At 41.3% G+C, this 12,267-nt stretch overlaps 1 long non-coding RNA gene across 1 annotated transcript in view; it reads left to right on the top strand.

Annotated features, from left to right (window-relative positions):
* Positions 1-231: 231 nt before the first annotated feature.
* The window catches only part of LOC116631673, a 69,700-nt gene continuing 57,664 nt past the window's right edge, over positions 232-12,267 (top strand). Inside the window, exon 1 of the long non-coding RNA XR_004299236.1 lies at positions 232-482. This is a non-coding gene — a long non-coding RNA (uncharacterized LOC116631673). The remainder of the gene's footprint in view (positions 483-12,267) is intronic.

The following is a 12,267-nucleotide window of genomic DNA, read 5'->3' as shown; positions in this document are numbered from 1 at the left end:
TTTCCTGGGCGGGCACGTGACGGGGTTGGCAGCGCCCTGGCCCGGGCTAGGAGGAGGGGGAAGCGGCGAGCAGGAGGCCGGGGGCGGGCGGACGGCTGGCTCGCTGTGTACTTAGGTCGTGTGCTGGGGCTTTTCTCTCCCAGGAGCCGGCGGAGGGAGGGGGAGGGGCCACCGCTCCGCCTTCTCCTTTTCGCAATGTTGACGCAATCTATAAATAGTGGAACAAAAGGACCAACTTCCTCGGAGCTTTGCTGAAACTGCACAAAAAATCGAGCTGGGGGGTTCCCTGGTCCCTGGCGATGGGGCGGGGAGCGCGGCGCCAGGGGAGGGGGCGGGCGCGGTAGCGCGGGCCCCGCCGAGGGGGGACACCTGGCTGAGGCACAGCTGCCGCCGCACCGCTCCGCGCGAACCCAGGGCTCCGGTCCCTGCGCGGGCTCGAGAGTTCGCCCCGAACCGGGGTCTTCCTCCTCCGCCGTTGACAGGTCAGTTCGTACCGCCCCTTTCTACACTGGGTTTTCTTTTCCCTCCCCCAAGCCTCTACTTTTAGAAGGGAATTGAGGGAAAAAATAGAACAAGGCGAAGCAGTGACAGCCACCAAATCTGCAACCCCAGCAGTCCACGGCGGGGTGGCCGAGGGGGCTCAAGGAGGCGGTCAGCGCCTGGACCCTCGTCGTACGGCGGGTGCCGGTGTCGCGGCCAGAGACGAAGCCACGCAGGACTAGCGTGCGCCGCCCAAGCGGCAAGGAGAGCGGAGGCGGGAGCGCTGCGGAGGCGCGGGTCGAAGGCTGGCTCCCGGTTGCCGCTCCCGCCTGGGGGCCGACCCCCGGCGGAGACGTGCCAGGTTCAGGAGGCCGCTGAGCGCGCCTCGCCCCCTCCGAGCTCGGACCTGGCGTCTCCGCCTCGTCCTGCGGCTGCTGTGGGAGGGCTGAGCAGAGAAGAGCTGTCGCCACACGCCGCCGCGCACCCTCGCTCCGGTGCCCACGCACCCAGAGCGCCAGGAATTTGGGGGGCAAGGTGGGGTCAGGGGGCAAGTTCTCATTCGGGAGCCCGGGACCTGTGCGCGAGCGCCCGCCGCGCCGCCGTGGCGGTTACTCAGGGTGCGGGGGAGGGGGCGGAGCTGGTGCTGTTGACAGCAGTGCTGGAGCAGGGAGGGCGAAAGTTGGGGAGAAGGGGCGGGGGAGAGGTGGGAGTCGGAACTGGGGGAGGGAGGTGCGCGCGGGATTCGGCGGCGGGGGGGCTGGGTCACGTGATGGGCAGACGCCCCCGCTACAGGCTGACTGTTGGGGTGACGTCACCATCCCCTGACTGCAGGGGGTGGCACTTCCGCTCCCTCCCCCATCTCTTCTGCAGCCTCCTGTAACTGCGGCTGCAGCCATTTCCAAGTGTGGGAGTGGGCGGAGGGTGGACAGGGGTTTTCCTCACTGCCCTAGCCCCTGGCTGCTTCCCCAGCAATCCAGAGTCCCGGGCTTGAACTGGAGTGGGAGTGGTGGCCACCCCCTCCCGACGCGTCCCATTGTGTGAGCGGGAGGCGCTGGGCGGAGGCTGGTGCCGGCCCCCCGCGGCTCCCAGCTCCGTAGGGGGCGGGGCGGCCCCGGAGCAGTCAAGGCCAAATCCCGCTCCGTCCCCAGAGCGCAGTCCGAGCGCGCGAGGTCCAACACTCTCGACTCCCGGTTGGGAATTTGGCGGCTTTGCCCGCGTTCCCCGGGCGCCGAGTGGCTGGGGGGGGACCCGCTCAGTGGCGTGGGCCTATAGTCCTGCGGGTGTGTGGTAGGAGTCGGTCACCGCTCCAGGGGACGCGATTCCAGCAGTCGTTATAAGCTATTTGGGGAAACTCGGGGTTTTGGTGACTCAGCGCGGTAAGCGCTATTTATAAGTTGATGCGTTACTAGCAGGGCAATACCCTTCACTCAGATCCGTCCGCCGGAGCAGGGCAAAGAGCTCTGTTAAGAGACAACTAAAAAACTTTTTTTTTTTTTTAAGAAAAAAGGTTTGACTCTTAGAGCCTATGCTGTAAGACACAGCAGGTCTCAACGAGTATACTAGTCAGAACACGTTTCCTCTCAAAAAGTTGGAACATCTTCCAGGGTAGATGGAGAAGTTTAGGGACACGTAGTGAGGGTAGACTGTTACGGTGCTGCGTGAACCAGGAGCAATAATACAGATTATATGACCCAGCAGCCCTCCTAGCAGGTTACAAGATATCAGAACTGCATTTTTACAGGATTCCTTAAATAATAGACCTAACACATTGCGGTGGCTAGGCATAAAATAAAGGAAAATTGGATGATGTTGAAAATTCCTATACAATATTCTATAACAGGAAGGTGTGTGTTGTATTTACCATCAAAACTGCTGACAAATATAAATTACACGTTTACCATCCAATTTCTTCCCAGAAAGTACTGTAAAAATGTATATTGCAGCCTGGAGTTTTACAGTGTGTAAGTGCTGCAGAAACAATTATCAGTCCTTGCTTGTTTTACAGGCTTTATGGGTTTTATTTTTTTCTTTTCTCCCATCCCCCCACTCGCCCCCACCCCAGTTCGGAAATCCAGGGGGTAAATGCTAAAAAAGAGCAATTGCTAGTCTGGCTTCACAGAGCCAACAGTTCATACCCAGCTTGCCTAGCCCCCCCCCCCCCAGTTTTTTGTAAGTAGCAAGATCTGAGGTGTTTCGTGAAAGAAAGAAGGTGGTCTCCTGGATGGCCAGTTAGGCCAGCTAGGAAAGGAAGGGGCTTCCTAAGCTGAGAGAATGAAGCAGAATGTATAAAGGCCTGGAACTACAGAGAGAGAAGTACAGGACAAGAAGGGAATAAAGACGGATGAGAAAGGAAGCCAGACAGAAGGCCAGAGGAGTCTGACCTTTATCCTGAGAGCTACAAGTTTTTAACCCTTTTGTAGACACAAAGCTTTTTGAGAACCTATGGGAAGCACTGTGGCCTCTCCAGAAAAATGTACTTATAGACCTATACTACAGTTTTGCATACATTTTCAAGGGGTTTGTGAGTAAAGCACTATTGGGCCTCAGGATTAAACCTATAGGAAAGGGAGAACCAAGAAAGGATTTTTTAATGGAAATGCATGGTCAGGTGTGAAAAGATTAGAGGTCTTTGAAAAGATTACATTGGCTGGGGTCCTGGAGACTTGAAGATGGAATGTAAAACAGCCTGTAATCTAAGTAAGAATGGACTGGGACCACTGCTGTGTGCCTAATGACAGTGGGAATAGAGAGAAGAGGGAATCAAGAGAAGTAATTAAAATGAATTGAAATGGGAAACTGGTTGTATGGGGCAAGGGCAGGAGATCCCTAGGTTTCTGGTCCAGTGTGTGGACTGGGATGGGGAGTGGGCCTTAGGTCAGGAGGAGGAACCATCTTTTGTCCCTTCGGAATTTGAGCTATCAGGGAACTGGCCCAGGAGGGTTGGAAGTAAAGTCTGGCTCTCTGGAGTCAATAAAATGTAGATGGTAACTGAAGTCATGGGAATGTATAAGATGAACCAGAAAGTGTGCAAAGTGAGAAGAGGTCTGAGAAGAGAACCCTGGGGAAAGCCCACATTTAGGGGAAGGGGAGGAGCCAGAGGAAACTTTCAAGGGCACTGATGAGTGACTAAAGACCGAATGGTGTCCTTAGTGTATAACTTTGGTCAGTAAATCCTGCTTCCTTGATAAAGAATGAAAATATGTTGCAGATTTAGTCCCTTCATAAGATTGAAAAGTCTGTATTCTTTCTGGGAGGGGGGGGCACCTTTCCAAAGATTTTAATTCAGAAGAGAGATGAGGGCAGGAGATGATTAAATCTTGCTTTCCCCTCTTTTTTGAAACTAGGGATACCTAGGGGAGAAGAAAAGGAGAAATAGACTCAAGCTTTCTCTTTTCCCTGCTCAGACACTAAGCCTTCAAGGAAAAGGAGTTTAGATAAGTCCCCATTATGGTATTTTTTTGGTTCCTGATGGCACTTTAAAAGCATACTTAATCACCAACAATTAGTACTAGGAGGTGCTAAGGTCTCAGTCTGGCTAAGAAAACAAGAAAAAGTGGAGGGAAAGCGTTTTCTTTTGCTTCCTCCATCTCCTTCCTACTTGTTACAGCTAACCTGAGCTAGAACTAGTCCCTACAAACATGGACTCAAGTACATAACAAACCACCCCAGAACTTATTCATTACTTTACTTGAATATGCAATCTGGGTAGGGCTCTGCAAGGATAGTTTGTTTCTAATCCACTTGGCCTCATCTGGGGCAGCCCATAGGCTGGAGGCTGGCATCATCCAAAGGCTTAGGCTTGTTCACTTACATGTCTAGTGATTAGTACTCACTGATGACTGGGACCTTAGCTGGGACAATCAGGTCAGAATACCTACACAATGACCTCTCTTTATGGTTTAGGCTTTCTCACAATGGGGTTGCTGGGTTCCAAGTGTCCCAAGACTGAGAGACAGGTAAAGCTGTATCATTAGAAGTCATGCAGCATCATATCCATCACATTTGATTCGTTAGAGAAAAATCACTAATGCCATACATATTCTAGAGAGGGGAATTACACTCATTTTTTAATGGAAGGAGCATCAAAGAATTTGCAATGTGTTTAAAATTATCACACGAATTAACTTCAGATAAATAGATTTATAAACAATATATTGTATATTAAATATGTTTAAATATAAGAAACCAAACATCCTCTTTTGATATCAGAATGAGATACAAAAACTCAAACATTCCATTGTTACAGCAAAACTAATTCTAAACCAATCCAAATAGGCAGTTTGTCTCATAATCTTTCCTTCTTCTTCTCTCTCCTGACCATTCTCCCCACTCCAGGTCAGGCCTCCTATACACAGATACCCCTCTCTCCCAAACCAGGTAGGATCCTCACTGTGGCTATACCTCTAAAGCGATAATCAGGTCCTAAAAGTTTTTCCCTGAATTATCCCTGACTTTGTACCTTACCAGATCATTGGGAAGGCCATCAGTGACATGTCTTTACTTCTCAGAGTTAAAAAGCAAAATGCTATAGGGGGATTATTCCAATAAATAATTTTATAACAAATTCATTTTACATAATTAAAACAAAATGACATTTCTTTAAAAGGGCTATATGTTTTTAGATATCAGGATCTTGACTTAGGCTTGTTTATTCTTAAAACTCAGTGATTCTAAAAGGGATGGTTGAGATTTTAGGTATTTTATAAGAATTTGTATGTTGCCTTGAAGGTGATATACCACTTGATTATTATAATACAAAATTTAAATGATCCTTCTTCCATGTTTATAATGCACATTGCATTATTTTTCTTTAAAACCAGTACACATAATTATTTGGTTGGTAAAAAGGCTCAAGAGGTATCTTAGGAACTGAAAATACTACCTTTCTTTGAGTAATCACGATAAAACAATCTTTTCTTATAACCTAGTATCTTTTTAAATTCTCCTAAGCTGATATTATTATAATTTATACATCTTTGATGTTCTCTTAAAAGATTTATGACTTAGAAATAGTGCTTTCTTGGCTTAGAAATAGAGTTTTATTTATTTTTATTTTTTTAAATGACTTTATTTATTCATTTGAGAGAGAGAGAGAGAGAGAGAGAGAGAGAGAGAGCGCGCGCGCGCGCGCGCGCGTGCACGCACGCACAAGCAGGGGGAGGGGCAGGGGAAGAGGCAGAGGGAGAGGAAGAGGGAGAAGCAGACTCCCTGCTGAGCGGGGAGCCCGAGACAGGGGACTCCATCCCAGGACCTGGAGATCATGACCTGAGCCGAAGGCAGACACCTAACCATCTGAGCCACCCAGGTGCCCCAGAAATAGAATTTTAATAATTCATACTCTCCTAAAGGCTGTCTAATACCTCTACACATTTTGGTCATTTTGCGTAATTGTTTATAGTTATACTGAGTCAAAATGATACTGTGAATCCATAGTATGGAATACAAGTTTAAAAATAAGTATATCTAAATAATGAGCAAATATACATTTATGAACCCTTTGTTTTGTGTATTTCTTAATGATTTTAAAGAAGCACATGTGTTTTAAAAAACAAAATGAATTAAGTATATCTTTGTTTTTAAAGGTTCTTATCAGCAATGATTAAAAAAAATTGACACAGTATTCGCATTAAGCTAATAGACTTTGTTATCAGGCCCCAAACTATTCCTAATTCTGTGACTTCATAGCTACCATGGAGGCAGCCCAAAGGAGCTTAAGTAAACACTTTTAAATTATGTAATGAAGTTCTGAGGGAGGAAAAGCCCCAACCAAACTGTATAGTACTATACTATATTACCTTTCTGGGGTCTTAAAAATGTCCAGATCTTTGATACAGTAGTTCTACTTCCAGGAACCAATCCTAAAGAAATAAATAGGAAGTCAAAGATTTATATATATTCACTACAGTATCTATACAGAGGAAACAATCTGAATATTCAACAGTAAAGGAGTGGTTAAATGAGCCATGGTGCATCAATCATATGGAATAATATGTGATAACTAAAAGTACTAATGCCACAGAAAAATATTAATAATAATTTAATGTACAGTTAAATTTTTTAGGTTATAAGACTATTTCTCATTTATTTGAAAATGCACTTATTTATATGCATAGAAAAAGGACGGGGAAAAATATATCAAAGTGTGTTATATGTGGTTATAGTAATTTTACTTTTTCTTTTTTAAAATGAGCACAAATTGGGCGCCTGGGTGGCTCAGTCGTTAAGCATCTGCCTTCAGCCCAGGTCATGATCCCAGGGTCCTGGGATCAAGCCCCATATCGGGCTCCCCGCTCTGCCGGGAGCCTGCTTCTCCCTCTCCCTCTGCCTGCCGCTCCCCCTGCTTGTGCTTGCTATCTCTCTGTCAAATAAATAAATAAAACCTTTTAAAAAAAAAAAAATTTAAAAAATGAGCACAAATTATTTTAACAGTCAGAAAACAATCACTAAAATTAAAAGATCTCCTTCCAAATATGTAAATCAAATGACATATGTTTACATTCTTACAACTCTAGGATATTTAATAAAGTAACACATCAAAGTAGTTACTCTTTATAAGTACTTTTTCATTTTGTATACTTATAACAATGTCTACCAATGAGTAATCTCTGCTTTCTAAAATTAAATTAGATAAGGTATAGGCAAGTAGAGAGTATTCTGTGAATGGTATAATCTGAGAGGTAACCTTGGTGGAAAAGCTGATTTAAGAAAAATTTAGCATAGTCGAAATCCATCTGTAAAGCTAAATGGCTGGATCTATTTTATAAGTTTTCTAACAGTATGTTTAAAATTTTTTATTTTAAATTGTGGCAAAAAACACATAGCATAAAATTTACCATCTTAACCATTTTTAAATGTACTAAGTATATTCACATTGTGTATAATAATGTTTTTATAAAAATAATAAATGTTCATAAAAATAATACAGGTTTACTTATAAATAGTTTAAACAATATAGAAAGTTACAGGAATGTTTTAAAATCTCGGATTCCAGATTTTACCATCAATTTTAAATGAACATCATGGTAGGCATTTCTATGCATTTATACAAATAAGATAATCTTATTTAAGATCAGAAAATGTACATTACATTTGAGTTAAAAAGTATTAAGTTTAAAATTATTTTAATTTGGTAGTGGTAGGATAAACTGAAGGAACTGCTAAACTTTCAGAAAAATGTTTCTTTACTACAAAAGATCTTATTTCCTAAAATATCTGAAGTTTAAAAAAGAGTTTGGAGCCTTTTTAAATCTATGTTTCAAATTTAGAAATACTAGCAGACTCTGCTATGAAAAATGTATTTTTACATCATTATTTTTACAAAGTCAAGGTTTTAATGTTTATTTGTTTTATAATCCTAATTTCTTTGATCACTTGGTCTTGATCTGTATCTTAATCCAGTGCTCACAACATAGCTTGATTCTCAATATCCTAGTTATTAATTTTGATTGATCAGTTATCTGTTCTTCACTGTCTTGTTTTTGTTTTTTGTTTTTGTTTTTGTTTTTTCCTCTACATGTATCCATGGATGCTGTGTTTGCCTTTTTCATCAATTCTCAAATGACACTTATTTAGATGTAATAGTTTGGGGTCATGCTGGCTTTGCCTCAAAACTGTACAGACGTTTTTCCTTTGTTTTCTGGCTTTGAATATTGCTTAGAGGAAGTCTATGGCCAGCATGATTTCCTCCCTCTTGATAAGTTATTTAGTTTTCTGCCTGGAGTTCTGAGAAGTTTTTCCTTCATTCTCTATGGTTAGTAGCTTAACCAGGATATGCCTCAATACTGAACATTATGTGTCCATTATTTTTCTGCAGGTTCAGGTCTTTCGTTATTTGGTGGAAATTCTCTTCTGTTACATCTTTCTGTGCTTTTTCTGATTCATTTGTTGTATTATGTACTCAGGGAGACGAATCAGGTTTATTATGTTATCTTTGTCTCACTTACATGATTTTTGTATTGATTCTGCAATTACTTTGGTCTACTTCTCTCCTACATTCACCACAATTTATTAAATTCATTTCTCAGCTGGAATTTATTGAGTGCCAGCACCAGTGGTAAATAAGATCATATTCCTGCCTTGATGAAGCTTTTAGTTAGGGATAGGGGAGGGAGAAATAAATAAACTTGTAACAATGTCAGGTAGGAATAAGAAGAACCCCAGGTAAGAAACTAGAAGGATGGGGGAAGGAATTGTGCATTTTAGATGGAATGTGAGAGCAGGCCTCTCTCTGTAAAATGACACCTGAGAAGAGATCTGAATGAAGTGAGGGGGTAAGCCAGGGAAAGACCTGAGCAATCCAGATGCAGAAAAGAGCAAATACTGTAGTGGGAAAGTGGTGTGTGTTCAAGACAGAATTATTAGAGCCAAATGAGTAACCAGAAAGTGGTGAGAGATGAGACTAGAGAAGTGGACAGGCCAGATCACAAAAGGGGTTGTGAGGAGGCTGAATTTTGTTCTAAATGTGATGAGAAGGAGGGAGATGATGCATGCTTCAGAGGAGTAATTCAGGTTGCTGCTAAGTATTTCAATAGCAATAACTGAGTATAAAGAATCAGTCAGATAGGTGCTGTAGAACTGAAAATGCAAAAAAGGAGCACTAAAATAAGAGAGTAACTTCAGGAAGCAGCCACTACCCCTGATACTAGATAAACACAAGGAAGACCTGAAGTTTTTAGAACCCAGAAGCTAGAAGGGGAGACACTGGAACCCTGGCCTCAGAAGACAGGTTGCTGCCCATTTGCTGCTGATACCTCTGACAGGGTATGTTCAGTATGTTGGGGCTGGTTCTAGGGAATGGAAAATAGTTGAAATTTGGAGCTGAGTGCCACTGTGACAGTGAAGGTCCATAACTGGGGCAACCCTGACGTGTGCAGAAAGCCAACAAGAAGGAGCAGGTTCTTTTCCCCTCTCTTCTTGACTTTCAGTCTTTCTCTAACACACCTTATTAAGAGAATGCAGCAAGGATTCAGCTGGCAAAATAGAAATGTAGTTTGCAGAGTCCCATCCTAGCATCACAAAATGTATGAGTGTGGAAGGATTTATTATTAAGAGATAACAGCTTAGTAACCAGCACAGAAAGAAATTAAGGATGACTTCTAGATTTCTGTCTTGAGCAATGGGATGAAAGTAATGTCATTTATTGACCTAGGGGAAGACCTGGAGAAAAGTAAATTGAGGGGGAGAAGAAAATTACAAGATTGGTTTTGAATGTGTTAACTTTGAAGTCCTTGCTAGACATCTGAGTGCAGTTCCTAGGTAGGCAGTTGAGCATGAGTTCAGAGTTCAACAGAGATATGAGGGATAGAATACAAATTTTAGGAGTCCCAAGAACATCTGCAACATTAAAAAAGGAAAAAAAAAAACAACTTGATGAGATGACCCAAGGGAAAACAAATGTTGATGGAGAAGGAAAAAAGGGGTGAGGAATATGCCTGGGGTCCCAAACATTTGAGAAGAGGAAAATGATGTGGCAAGAAGTTAATCGGTGATTTCAACAAGCCCAGTTTAGGTGGGACTGGGGAAACAGTATTCCTAACTGGAATAGACTGAAGGGAAAATGTAAGGCGAGGAAGTGGAAACTGCAAGCACAGTCTTTAAAAAGTTTTATTATAAAGGGGAGTAGAGAAATGAGCTCACTCAGTAAGTAGAGGGGGAAAGGGGGTGATGGTATATTTAGAATGGGAAATATTACAGTGTATTTACAGGTTAGAATAATCCAGTAAAGAGAGAGAAAATGAGGATGCAGGAAATGGAGGAAATAATCACAGGAACACAATCCTTGAGTTTACAAGAAAACATAGAATGGGGGCACAGGTAAGGGGCATGCCTTATTTAAAAGAAGGGATAGCTGATCCTTTATAAAGGAAGTATAAGTATAGATGAAGAGAGGGTGATAGATAGGGTGTAAGAAAGATGAGTTTTTCTTGTGACAGCTTCTATTTATCAATAAAACAAGAGTTTGGGGTGAAGAGTGGGGAGATGTGAGAGACTTAGGAGAAGAGACAAGGCGTAATCATCTAGGAGAATAGAAGAATGAATTGACTAGGGGAGTGTGCTGGGATTGCCAGTCTTCCCTTTTGTTGAGAATTTGATTTCCAGCCATTCTTGATATTCCAAAGTATTGGTTTCGAAATAATAGTATTATTTTGGTCTTCACTGATTAGGTTGTAGACATTCTTTGTTTTTAAAGGAATTTTTACTGTTGTTTGTTTTTCCTGTATTGTAAGGTATTTGGAGTGGAAGACTTTGTGGTCTGCCTTTACTCCCCCATCTTTATCTGGAAGTCTAGAATAATGTTTTTAAATAGATTGCAATTCATATTTTTTCAGCTCACCCTATACATGGGAATTTAAGAGTAAGATGTCACAGTACTATTATATATTATTATAATAGCCATCATTTACTGAAGGCCTGTGTGCAATGCATGCTAAGAGACCTTACATACATGATCTCTAACACTTATCACAAGCCTACAAGGTAAGTGCTGTTGACAGTTATTTCCACAAGAAACCTTTTTTACTAGTTATGTCAGATCACAGAATCTTACCTGAAGCTCACAGCTGACCAAAATAAACAAGCACAAATTTTTCTGTCTTGTGTGTTTTTGAAAAATTAGCACATAAGAGACTCTTCTTTTTGAAGTACAAAATAATAGTTTGCAAAAGTGCACCACACAAACTAAGAGCAATTTTAGGGACAGCTTTTTGACACTGTACTATATCATTAAACCCTTGGTGGGAGAGGTGCTACTTAACTGACAGATTCAAGGAACTTGGTAAATTGAGGTGCCCTTACTCTAACCATCTTCATCATCCACGAACATATTGACAGCCTGCTATATTAAAATCATTACTAAATTATATTAAATCTTTATAATTTTACAACTTATAGGAGATGTATCAGCATTTGTTTTGGAAAATCCATAATTTGAATTTAAATAATATCAAACTTTCCTATTGGTCAACAATATTTATATTCATGTGATGACACTGAAAACATATCATTGAGACATAAACATATATCTATGACAAGTAATGGATTTATTTTTCTGATTATAAAATTAGTACATGTAAGTGAAGAAAATTCTGAAGATATGTTTAAATAAAATAAGTAAAGAAAACATCTTTTTTTAAGGACAGCAGGAAAAAAATAACGAATAATTCTTTTATTTACAGGCAATTGACTATTTAGGTTGACGTATTTCCATGTAGTTTTTTAAGCTTATGAAGTTTAAACTACTTGAGTACACGGCCTTTTTTCATAACAATATATCAGAAATGTTTCCTCAAGTTATTTAAAAGTCCTCAAAAACATTTTCAATGGCTGCATAATGTTCCTTGAGTAGTATTTCCTTAAGTGCTCATTTAAGCTATTTTCCTTAGTTTCTTATAAGTAGTATTGCTATGAACTTTTTTATGCTTAAATCTGTTTTAGCATTTCAGATTATTTCCTAAGTTAGGACAAATTCCTAGAAATGAGCTTAAAAGGCCAATATTTTTAAGGTTCTTCATCTGGTAAAAATTTTGCTGTAAAAAAATCTTTTCATTTTCTACATACTCATACTGAAAATAAAGCTAAGGAGAAAAATTTATGTGGACTACCTTTTAAAATTGAGACTAACATTTAAGTTTAGGTTCAGTGTTTTGGTTTTGGTTTTAATATCTTACCTTTAGGGAGAAATCCACTCTTCAAAATATTTACTTGTTTTTGTCAGGTTCAAAACTTACACTTAATTTGAGGATGTAATTTTAAATATATACTTATTTCAGCCTAAGGTATCATCATCTC

The sequence above is a fragment of the Phoca vitulina genome, unplaced genomic scaffold, assembly GCF_004348235.1.
Source record: "Phoca vitulina isolate PV1807 unplaced genomic scaffold, GSC_HSeal_1.0 scaffold5, whole genome shotgun sequence".
Lineage (NCBI taxonomy): Eukaryota > Metazoa > Chordata > Mammalia > Carnivora > Phocidae > Phoca > Phoca vitulina.
This window is presented reverse-complemented; position numbering and strand designations above follow the sequence as displayed.